The sequence below is a fragment of the Apium graveolens genome, chromosome 9, assembly GCF_009905375.1.
Source record: "Apium graveolens cultivar Ventura chromosome 9, ASM990537v1, whole genome shotgun sequence".
Taxonomy (NCBI): domain Eukaryota; kingdom Viridiplantae; phylum Streptophyta; class Magnoliopsida; order Apiales; family Apiaceae; genus Apium; species Apium graveolens.
In genome coordinates, this window is record NC_133655.1 from 201,501,925 (window position 1) to 201,514,674 (window position 12,750).

Genomic DNA, 12,750 nt, shown 5'->3' on the forward strand with positions numbered 1-12,750 from the left:
CCAAATCACAAAGGCACTTGTCAAAAGTCAAATTGCCAATGGTGCAAGGAATGGTGAAGCTACCTGGATCTTTCAGTTTCGGTGGTAACTTTTGCTGCAGAACAGCGCTGCATTCTTCCGTGAGAGCAACGGTCTCAAGGTCATCCAGTTTCACCTTCCTTGAAAGAATACTCTTCATAAACTTCGCATAACTAGGCATTTGCTCCAGAGCCTCAGCGAAAGGTATATTGATGTGAAGTTTCTTGAACACCTCCAGAAACTTACCGAACTGTCTATCCAGCTTTTCTTGCTGCAATCTCTTAGGAAAAGGTGGTGGAGGATAGAGCTGCTTCTCCCCTGTATTAGCCTCAGGCAGAGTGTGTTCAACAGTAGTCTTCCTTGGTTCCGCCGCTTTCTCCTTTTGCTTAGCTTCTTCATCTCTAATTTCAGCTTCTCCTTCTTTTGCCTTTTCAGCATCAACAACTTTTCCAGACCTTAAGGTAATAGCCTTGACTTGCTCTTTAGCTTCCTTCCTGCATGGTACTTCCGTGTCACTGGGAAGAGTGCCAGGTTGACGATTGAGCACTGTATTGGCTAATTGACCGATTTGATTTTCCAAGGTCTTGATAGAAACCGCCTGACTCTTGCATAACAGCTTAAGTTCCTCAAAATCAGCACTAGTAGGTGCAGCTGTACTTCCCTGTTGAGGATATGATTACCTTGTAGCATACTGCTGTGGTTGCTGGAATCCAGGTGGGTTAAACTGTTTACTCACTCCTTGCTGATATGGTGGCTGAATAGCATTCTGATTATTCCCCCAGCTGAAATTTGGATGATTTCTGTTATTAGGATGATAGGTCGCTGGTACAGGCTGCTGTTGTCGCTGATAATTATTCACATACTAAACAGATTCATTGACAAGAGAACACTGATCCGTAGCATGAGAACCTGCACAAAGCTCACAAACCATAGCTATTTGATTAACTCCATATGTAGCTAGAGAATCAACCTTCATTGATAGCGCTTGAAGCTGGGCTGTAATAGCGGTGGCTGCATCAACTTCCAGGATACCTGCTACCTTACCTGACGTCATCCTCTGAGATGGGTTTTGATGCTCATTTGCAGCCATAGTCTCTATAAGATTATACGCCTCAGTATAGCTTTTAGCCCATAAGGCGCCTCCAGCTGCTGCATCGAGCATGGGCCGAGATTGGGCCCCCAAACCATTATAGAAACCAGTGATCACCATCCAATCAGGCAATCCATGATGTGGACATTTTCTCAACATTTCCTTGTAGCGTTCCCAAGCCTCGCACATAGATTCTGTAGGTTGCTGCGCAAACTGAGTAAGAGCACTCCTCATAGCAGCAGTCTTTGCCATCGGATAAAACTTCACCAGAAACTTTTGCGCAAGATCTTGCCACGTAGTGATGGACCCAGCTGGTTCAGAATGTAACCAGTCTTTAGCCTTGTCCCTCAGTGAGAATGTGAAAAGCCTGAACTTGATAGCCTCATCAGTCACACCATTATACTTAAAAGTGTTGCAGATCTCGACAAAATTCCTTATGTGCATGTTGGGGTCTTCAGTCGCCGCTCCTCCAAAAGAAACAGAATTCTGCACCATCTGAATAGTGCCCGGCTTGATTTCAAAGGTGTTAGCTTGAATAGCCGGATGAAGAATGCTTGACTGAATGTCATCAATTTTTGGCCGAGAAAAATCCATAAGAGCTGGATCAGCTTGAACAATACGATCACCCATGTTTACTGGTTCTTTTCGCTCAGTTCCTGAATCCGAATCTTCAAAATCTAACTTCTCCGGAATATCAAGAACTTCGTCTGTCTCCTCAGCTGTATCTAAAGTCCTCTTGCGAGTACGAGAACGAGTTTGCATAAACGCTTGCTAAAGTACCTGAAACACACCCGGAAACAATAAGTAACTACTACGTCCTAATCACTGAGTCCTAATGACCAATGATGGTAAGTACATAAACTAAACAAATACGCCGAGTCCCCGGCAGCGGCGCCAAAATCTTGTTAGAGCGAAAACACACGCTAATATTCACGCAAGTATACGCGTTCGCAAGTAATATAGAATACTTTCTAGTTCGTTCCCACAGAGACTCAGACTAATTTATTGTTTAATTAAACTCACTCACCAATGTATGATTACTTCTCAATGTTAAGACACTAACACTTAGAATTGTTGACTAAATATTAACTACAATTAACTACTTAATTAATCACTTAATTAACACTTCAAATTATCAATAATAAAACACTCATGAGATCACAACTTCATTACTACTTCCTTCAATAGTCATTGTTATTACCTTTAGCATGTGACAGTGATGATATTAATCGAATAACACAAAACTGATAAAAGCCAACTTTCATTGCACTAATACCATTCTACCAACATCCACAATCAAGATAGAAGTTGAATAGTCATCAATTATGTTGAGTTCCTATATGTCTATAGAAATTGACAACACAACGATTTAAGCACAAGTTATTCCTTTTGATTACATAGGGCAAATAAAACTGTTAGAGTTACCCACTAATCATGCACAACGTACATGAACCTATGCTAGCATGACAAGTTCTAAATCTCAAGATACACCGTCGCTTCACAAGAGATTAACACCCTATCTTATATGTTCGTGACGCACATAAGGCGAATACGCACAACCAAAACTAGATATCATACAATCATCACACACTAAAATATTAAACAATTAACTAAAGAATTCCATAATAAATCCGTTGCAACCCCATGATCACGATTAGCCCATAATAGCACTTATCGTCATCATGGGTTCATATGAAATCATGATAAACAAACACAAGAAAATATAACTAAACTAATTATATTAAATCAAAGTACGTCACAAGAGTAAATAGGTTCAAGGTAAGAAAACTAGCATCCAACGTTACAACGAAACAAGAATCACAAGAAAATATGCTTCCTCTTCGTTGCTGTGCACTAAACGGTCTTCTTCCTTATCTCCTTCGCTCCTTGCGTAATACCACAATCCTTTGTTTTCATGAAAACGTCTCCAAATCTACTTATATAATAGTCCCATAAAACTCAGATTACATAGAAGTGGAAGCCAAACAGAAATAGAAGTCCTAAAATAAATTATTTTTTTTCCCCGACCCTGCGCGGCCGCTCAGCATAGCTGAGCGGGCGCTCAGCTTTCTGCGCGGCCGCTCAGCATTGCTGAGCGGGCGCTCAGGACCCTTCTGGAAAATTTCTGAGTTTGCTCCGTTCCTTCGCCGTAATCTGCCCATTTCTTCCCTCTCTCAATGATGAACACATGCCAAGGCTTATTCTTGATGATTACTCCCCCGAAATGCAGCTAATACCCTGAAATGCATAAACACTAGAAAAACGCATCAAATACACAAAATACTTGATTCCAAGACACCAATTTAAGCCATTTTAAGACGTTCTAAGTGGTATAAAATGCCACTTATCATCCATCATATAGAATCTCAAATGATTCCTATATTTCCTTTAGTCAGGCTCTTGCCTCGACTGGGTCAACCTGTTCCTTGGAACTCTGAGAGCTTAGCGGCTTAAAGGTCCTGAAAGAATTTCACACCACATTGTTTCCTCAAGGTGGTGGTTAGGGGTAAAAGTATAAGTTTTGTTTTAGGCAGGTCCATGGATTGCCCAATAGGAGTACCATCCTGGTTCTTCCTATCTTACTCGACTTCTATTTTCTCAGTCTAAATATTTCTTCCTACTCCCCATAATTGGGGTCATCTTTTAATTTAAAATCCTCATTTTCCACTTCATTATATTCTGGGTTCCTTATAGCTTAATTACGACTTCCCTGATTATCACATTCAAGGTTTGCCCCTAATCTTATTCCTCATGGGGGCATAATGCTTGGAATTTTTTTTTGAGAATCTCTGGATATTTGTCTTATTTACTTTGCTTAAGTCTTTCCCTCGTTCCATCCTTGCATGATTGCAAATTATGAATTCTCAAGTTCTATAAACTTCATGACACTCTCTTAAGTGTTAATAGTGCAATTAACCATATGAACTTATCACAAATAGACTGATCTGAACTGAAATTAACGAATATATACATAACCATTTGTTCGAGGGTACAACAACTGAACACATTAAAGAGAATTACATCATTTGATCTGATCGCTTCTATCCCAAAAGTACTACCATAGATAATCATCTAGTCATTAAAACTAATCATTCATAACTTAGGCTAATCCTCCAAAGGCGGTGCTATATGAAACCCTTGTCTGATCGCTCTGGCTCTGCATACTACCATGGATCAAGAAATGCGGGCACGCACGACATCCCTAACCTGCTCCATCACAGAGGTGATGAGGTCTAAGATAGTTGCAAGTAGAGCTGGATCAATCTGACCCTCAAGATGGCCTCTAGCTGTAACACGGGTGGTAGCCTCAATCCTTTCCATGCTATGAGTTAATCCTGCCGGAAGTACCCCTCCCTTAATCCTTGGTGCAGTAAGTCGATCCAACAGATCACTCCTAACATTACGGGCCTCAGACAGGCCACCCAAAGTCATGTAATAATCGGCGATAAGAGAAGCCTGAGTGGTTGCATCTAGCAGTCCATGGGGTGCAGGTGGTGCAGGCCTAGGGGATCCAAATAGATAACCAAGCACGGTATCAGGTGACAATGGTGCATGAGATAAAGGTGGCATTTCCTCAGTAGGTGCTGGGCTCTGTACAGGGGAGGGAACAGGAATTGGTAGAACCTCATGGATGTCTTCAGGAACCTCGGGAAGAGGGTCTGATACTGGTATAATTGGTGTCGTGGAAGGCCCCACTCCTTCTGCCCTCATTAACCTTTGTGCCCTTGGTAACTCTTCATCCTCTAGTCCACCCTCGCGGCCATTCTTGCTCTGGTAGTCGCCCTGACTACGGTCATCAATTCCTCAGCGGTCCTCTCTTCATTCTCGTCAGGATCCTTCATGAGATCCTCCTCGGCAACAATCCCTTCTGGGATAACATCCTCAACCGCAACATTCTCAATATGAATCTCATCCGGTCCCTCGTTAGGGTACTCTATCAGATTCACAATTTGATCTCTAACATGTAATAAAACATCCTCATGCCGATGCTCCTGAACCTCAGGGTTCGGTGCCCTGCTGCCCTATACGAGAATGAACTATCTTACTATCATAATATTTATAAGGGTTCCCGTAAGGGTTTTAACTGTCAGTACTACGTTAAGTAGTCCGACCATGAACTTGGCAAGAGTTCTTATTATCTGAGTGAACTTAATGCTTGGCTCTGATACCATTTCTGTAACACCCCCAAATCCGGGGTCGGGGATTCGGGTTGTCACGAGTTCCATATCCCTTAACAACACTTAATCTTAACAATCAACCAATTACTGCGTACTGTGACCCCACAATATACACACACACACCGCAAGTTATAGTCTCAGAGATGAATACCCAAAAAAATAACACAAGTCATTTTATTCCACATAATAGGCCATTACACCTCAAGAAGGTTCTGAATAAATTTACATTTCTTTGTCATTATTACAATTCATATTATACATAAGTCTGGTTTATCAATAGTTGAAAACCTAGCCTATTGGTAGCTCCTACATCAGCTACGACGGCATCAACGCTTCCAGAAAACTGCGAAACATTTTCTAACCGCTTGCGAATTGGAAGCTTGGTCCTGTTCATCTTGTCTATCTGATATTGTGTGATGAAAGAAGAAAGCAAGGGTGAGCAACAAGCCCACCAAAATAATATGTATAATGATTTACAATATATGAGCATTCTTATAGTACTCATGAAAGTCTTGGTCCAGAAGAAATGAACCAAGTTTGATATCTTACCGCGACCAAGTCGCAAAATATTCAGTATATATGTATATATACTTTTCAAAATCTTGGAAGTCCTCTTCCATGCATAATATAAACAGAGTTCCAGTTTATAACTGTATAAAAATATCGTTGCAAGGTGATCTCATATATCTAACCTTGTCTCAACGTTTTTCTGAAAATCTTTGTCATGCATAAGATAATCATTTACTAGATATAAGTTTAAAAGATGAAGTTACAAGATACTCCAATATACTTATATCTTTTTCGAATACTACTTGAACGACCACCGTTCAAGTTATAATTAGTTCATCCCATAGATTAAGCTACAAGACAAAACTTGTATAGAATCAATCTTTAAAATATCATCAAAATAAAATGAAGTTACGAGATACTTCATTTGATAAAAACATCATTTTGAAAGCTTGACCCTGCCAACACTCAACAATCGCCCAACCGTAGCCTTTCTATCGAGGTGCTCTGGGTAGTGTTGCAGAAATATCCAACTGGATGATGAACTCATTATGGGAGTTTGTCGCGCCAGGAAGACCACTTACGATGATCAGTCGCAGTAGTACAACCCCACCATTTTCTACATGTAGAGGAGAACCTGTCAGATTTACTTGTCAACCGAACACTGGACTCCTAAGGAATGGACCGTCTTAGCGGAACTTCCAGGCCATTTGGGCCAATATAATTAGGCTGGGCCGGCGCCACTCGACCACTTACGCCACTCCTAGTTTAGATGAAATCCATGACTCTGAAACGTAAAGCTCGTCCCCACTTTCCCCAAGTAAAAACTTGTTGATACGGCTCCACCAAGAAGTCGTATCTAGTTGGAAAGGAAAACTCACCGATATTTCCCAGGCGATGCCTGTTAATGGATTAACTTGTTCCAAGAATTTTACTTCCCGAGTATTGGGTAAGTAATCAAAAACTCTTTTATCAAGACAGCAACATTGTTGCGAATATAAAACATGCCACAGAGCCGGATCCCTCAGGTTTTGAGCGAGTATTTAAATCCCCTTCGAAAGGAGGATCTTAAATATAAAAAAAATGAGTTTTGGGATCCGCTCTAACTTTTAAAATCATTTTGAAGACTCGCAAACATTTTTAAGGATGTTTAGAGTAATGCTGATTTAATAAAATAAATCAGCCCCAATATATTAGAAAATATCTGAATATTATTATTTAAATAATATTCCCATAAAGAATAATCTTTATAAAAATAATTGAAGTAGAAGTTGTAAAACTTATACTTGAAATGAATCTTAAATAACCAAATATGTACTTATACGAAAGTAATATCTTTATTTGGATAATCAAAAGTAAGTTTGATTATCGACACATTATTCTTTAATAAAATAAAGAGTATTATTTAGTAAATAATCGGAGTCATAAGTCCTCAAAGGAATATTCAAAATAATATTCAATAATAAAATAAACGGGGTCATAAGCCCTCGAATGAATATTCAAAATAATATTCATTAATAAAATAAAGTTATCGAATTAACCTTATTCGAATAATAGTTTTAAAAACTATTCATATATATATATATATTATACTCGGGAGCATCGACTCCCGGTTTTAAAAAAATGTTTACCTTTGGGTCCCCTATACTAAGGGTATATGCAAATTGCCGCTTATCTCTAGCATAGGTATTATCAACTGAATCAACAGATATATGTATCAAGAATACGAAACAGGCATGCATATATACCATATCACATGCTACAATATATCACAAGAATGTGCTAATAACAATCATGCATCTATCACAAGATAATGCATATACAAAAGTATACATCACCACAACAGTATAACGGGTAGAAAACTTGCCTGAGCGACTGGGGCTTACAAATGGCTTGGGACGAGTATGGTAACCTATAAACAACATATAAGTTAGAATTAAACCAAAGTCACTTATAAACCTATACTTTAACCAATTTAGACTCTAACGCTCGCTTTGCGCTTACTGATTCTCTTAAGTCGCTCGAGTACCCTCGGCTCCACCATTTTTAATAAATTAACCATTACGAGTTTTAAGGCGATTCTTTCGCGAGTGCCTTACCAACTACCTAACACACTTTACATAAATGTTTCATAGTCCAATTAGTCCTTTTAGGTCTTTAACCTATGTTTCAAAGTAAGGCGAGGGGTAATGATTCGTTCGCGAAACGCCGTTACTTAAAACGGTCGTTTCTCCTAAACCATTCATCGGATTCAAACGAACTACATATCAAAACGTAGCTCATAACATGAACTATCTAATCATGGAAATGGTCAAAACCTAGCACTGAGTTCACGGGTCCTAATGTTAAGAACAAAAACAGCCTAAAGTAAATCGGACATTACGACGGCTATGTTTACGCGATTACCCAAATTTACACCACTCCAAATCATCTCACAATCAACATCCCAACCAAAAATCCATTCATACTACATCATAACAGCCCCAACAACTTCACATTATCAATTTATACTATTCTTAAACATGAATTTAAACTACACTTAAGTTCATTATTCAACAATCCAAGAACTACCACTCCAAAAACTTTACAAAACCAACTAATCTCTACATTCACAACAAGCAGGCCTCTCATGAATTATAACAACAAAACTAAACCTAATTACTCAAATAAATTTAGGGTTTGGAGGGGTTATACCTTCCTTGGAGAGTGGAGAATCAATAAGGAAGCTTTAATTAACCACTAGTTATCTTTACTAAGCTTGAATCTTGAAGAAAACATAAGAAAACACAAAGTTAATTCTTGAAAACACTATTCACCAAGAACTTTGATGAATTGATTAGCTATGTAAATCATGGAATCTTGAGCTTTAACTTATGGCTCATATAAGTTATGAATTATGGAAGCTAAAGAAACAAACCTCTTGATTTTTGAAGGTGTGTAGCTAGGGTTTTGAAATTTCTTCCTTGGTTTAAGAAGAAAAAGTCGAGAGCTTTTGTTCTTGAAGAAGAGAAGTCAACTTCTAATTTTGATGAAATGAATTGTTTTGGCTTGGTTGATTGCTTTTGATTTGTTTTGTTACCTTTTTACCATGGTAATTTTTTTATGTGGTTCTAATTCAACCAACAACACACTTTGCTTGGTCATGCTTATGTCACCATGTGATATCACCCTCCCTCCTTTGTCCTCTTCTCATTGGTTTGATGACATCATCCCCACTAATCTCTTTGATTAGCTTCTAATTACTTGGCTAATGACCGCTGATCTGTTATACGGTTCGCTTAACTTTCGTTTTCGTTTTCGTTTATCGTTTGAGGGATCATACCCGGGATCTTATTACTTGGGTTCCCTTAACCTTTCTCAATACATTATATTCCTTTTATGATCCTCTCTTACAATCCTTGAATTTAAATCCTTTTTATCCTGTTACCTTATACTCAATTCTTTCGATATCTGATGGATTTTCGGGAAAAATCAAAGTGTTCGGATTTTGATTCTGACGATCTTTACATACACTTATATAACACATAGAGTACTAATAATATCCCAGAAGATCAATAAAAGAACCCCTTCATAGTGTGGCATAAAATGTTTTCTTAATCAGCATAATCAGCAAAACACTATTCATAAGGGTTTCAAAAATTCCAAAAATTGGGGTTACTACAATACCCGATGTGCTGACTCATAATTGGAATGGCATCAAAGTTGGAGCACTTATTGGCGAATGCCTTAGTGATACAATCGAAGAAAAAGTTCCATTCCTTCCTGATTTTTGCTCTTTTCAATTGTCCAAGCTTTCCCAAACTGCCTTCATAACCCAAACTGGCCATGAACTGCTATAGAACAGGTTCCTCCACTGTGGAAAAAGTACAGCCTTCTGGTAAGTTGAGAGCTTTACGAACTGCTCCAGGAGTAACCACATGCTCAACATCATTCATTTCAAAAACGATGCTTCGAGTACCAGTAGCACCACCATTATCAAAATGTCCAGTCCGCCAGAACGTCAGAACTTGTTGGCTTGAAATGGCTTGAGGTTGGGTCAAAGCATACCCAATCTCACTATTTGCTAGAAAATCTTGCACAAAGTGCAAATCAGATGGAGCTTCAACCTTGTTCAAGATTGCAACATAGTTGTTAGGTACAAACTTGGCTCCATCTACAATCAAATCCTTAGGTGACATGAAAAATAATTGAGAAATTAGGTTGCCTGTAAGGTGTTTGATAAAATGTCTGTATGATAAATCGTCAGTAGTTGTGAGAGTGAATAAGAGTAACAAGAGAGAGATAAAGTATGAAAGTGAATAAAAGATTTTACAATCTTTTCTCTCTTTTACTTATACACGGTAAAAAAATAGCCGTTTGAGACACCTGTCAGACATGCAGCAGTAGAAGATAATTAACGGGCACGGGTATTCAGTAATCATTACTTATCACATGCAGTTTTTCAAGGAGAAAAACCGTTTCACTTACCAAGTAATCCCATTAATCAAGGACGTGCAGTTTTATTTTAACTTTTAAAAACAAACTGTTCCCACTAAATAAATGATTATTACTGCTTTACCAATATTCTGTAAAAATATGACCAATGAGAGAATGACCAAAAATAAACCAAGTAAACAAATACTGCCACGTCAGAATCAGAACTTGATTTGTATCAGAGCTTAACAGTCATCAGAACATGATTCCTTAACTCGAAAGGTGAATGCCTATTTCTGTAATTCTTCACACAAATTCTGATTTCATTTTTTCAGAATTTAATCATCAGAATTTCCATCATTACTTGTCCTCAGAATTTATACCAGTAACACTTAACCTGTTCATCTAAAACCACATTTATCACCACAGTAATTTTCATCATTCATATGGAGTGTATTTGTGTGCAGTAAGCTAAATATCAGATAAAGATTAAAGTCTGATTCACTTCAGTACATCTTAGAAGTAAGGCATAACTAAGAACTTTGCTCAAAATCTGTTAGTATTCTGAGGTCTACTTTAGAATGAGTTCATGCATGAGTCCATCTCAACTATTTTGTGCTCATTTTATGCATCTTTTGAAATTCCATTTTACAGTGGCTTCTCAGTGTAAGTGAGTTACGACTGCTTATCAGAATTTATGCTATTATCAGAGTATTTCTCCAGTAATCATAGAGTGTGAAAAGTCACCAAGAAAAATATTTATTTTTCTTTTCTGATGTATATTACTTAATACCAGCAATGCACTTGGGTCTTCCCTTCCACATTTTTACTCTAGATCTCAAAGGAGTACCTGATTTTTATTTCCTTTTTCTTTTCCTTTTTCTTTTGATAAGTGAGGTTTATCAGCACTTAGTACATCCATCAGATTTACTAACATCAGAACTTAACAGATAAGAAGCACTATTCTAGTTTTTGACTTAGTAATAAGATACACAAAGTAAACTTAACTAAGCTCAATATCAGAATTTGCTTGTGTTAAAAGATTTCCACATAAAAAATTACTTCAAACATGGGACTTTAGTATATTGTAGACTACTAGGTCAGCATCTAGCACAATAATCTTCATTGGATTGAATAGTCACAGAAATAGTCATATCACTATCAGAGTTTAGAAATTCACATCATACAACAACCAGTACTTCATAAATTTTCAATTTAAGCACAGAATACACAAAGATAGTAATATCTGTAAATACTGATCATAAAGTCTGATGTATCAGAACATAAACTAAGCAGATTTAGAGAAAGAACCTGAAATCATTCCAAGTTCATTTACCAATCTTGTAAAAGTAGCTTCACACAGTGGTTTTGTGAAGATATCTGCTAGTTGTTAGTCTGTTGGAACAAAGTGCAATTCCACTGTACCTTCATCCACATGTTCCCTTATGAAGTGGTACCTAATGCTGATGTGCTTTGTCATTGAGTGTTGAACTGGATTACCTGTCATAGCAATAGCACTTTGATTATCACAGTAAAAAGGGATTTTAAAATATGTTAACCCATAATCCAGTAACTGATTCTTCATCCAAAGAATCTGTGCACAATAGCTTCCTACAGCAATGTACTCTGCTTCTACAGTTGATGTGGAAATTGACTTTTGTTTCTTGCTAAACCAAGAAACTAATCTTCCTCCAAGAAATTGGCAGCTTCTACTTGTGCTTTTCCTGTCAATCTAGCAACTGGTGCAAATGTTTCATCATAATCAATTCCCTCCTGTTGAGAATATCCTTTTGCAACCAACCTTACTTTATTCCTTGTAATTATGCCATCACTATCAGTTTTGTTTCTGAACACCCACTTTGTACCAACAACAGATCTATTCTTTGGTCTTGGCACTAGGGTCCAGACTTTGTTTCTTTCAAATTCATTTAACTCTTCCTGCATTGCTTGCACCCAATCAGCATCTTGAAGAGCTTCTTCCACTTTCTTTGGTTCAGTCTGAGAAAGAAAAGAATTATAAAGACATTCATTTGATGTAGCTGTTCTAGTTCTGACACCTGCATCAGGATTTCCAATAATTAAGTCAGGTGTATGTGATTTAGTCCACTTCCTTGCAGATGGAAGGTTTTCTCTAGAACTGGATGCTCTCCCATGATCCATGTTGTCTTCATCAACATTTTCTGATGCTCCCCCCTGAAATTATGCTCTCTGAGTTGGATCCTTCAGAATTTGAGTTTCCAGACTTATCAGAACTTGGCTCATCAGAACTTGATGAATCAGAACTTGAAGAGCCAGTTGTAAGTTCTGATGCTTCTTGAGATGTGGTTGTATCTTCAGTATGCTCCCCCTGCATAGTTGCATCTTCCTTTAGCGTAGTCACCACAGTTTCAATAACATCAGAGTTTAATCCATCTGAGTTTGCAGTATCAGGATTTAGACTGTCAGGATTTACAGTATCAGAAATTAAATCTTCATTTTCAAATCTCAGCTGATCATGATCATTGAAATCTTCAAGTCCAGTAATCTTCTTATCATCAAAAGAGA

General features: G+C 37.8%; 1 non-coding gene across 1 annotated transcript; it reads left to right on the forward strand.

The window, feature by feature from the left end:
• Positions 1–1,238: 1,238 nt before the first annotated feature.
• LOC141687684 (small nucleolar RNA R71) lies at positions 1,239–1,345 on the forward strand. The gene has a single exon (XR_012561172.1). It is a non-coding gene; the product is annotated as a small nucleolar RNA R71 (small nucleolar RNA).
• Positions 1,346–12,750: the final 11,405 nt, after the last annotated feature.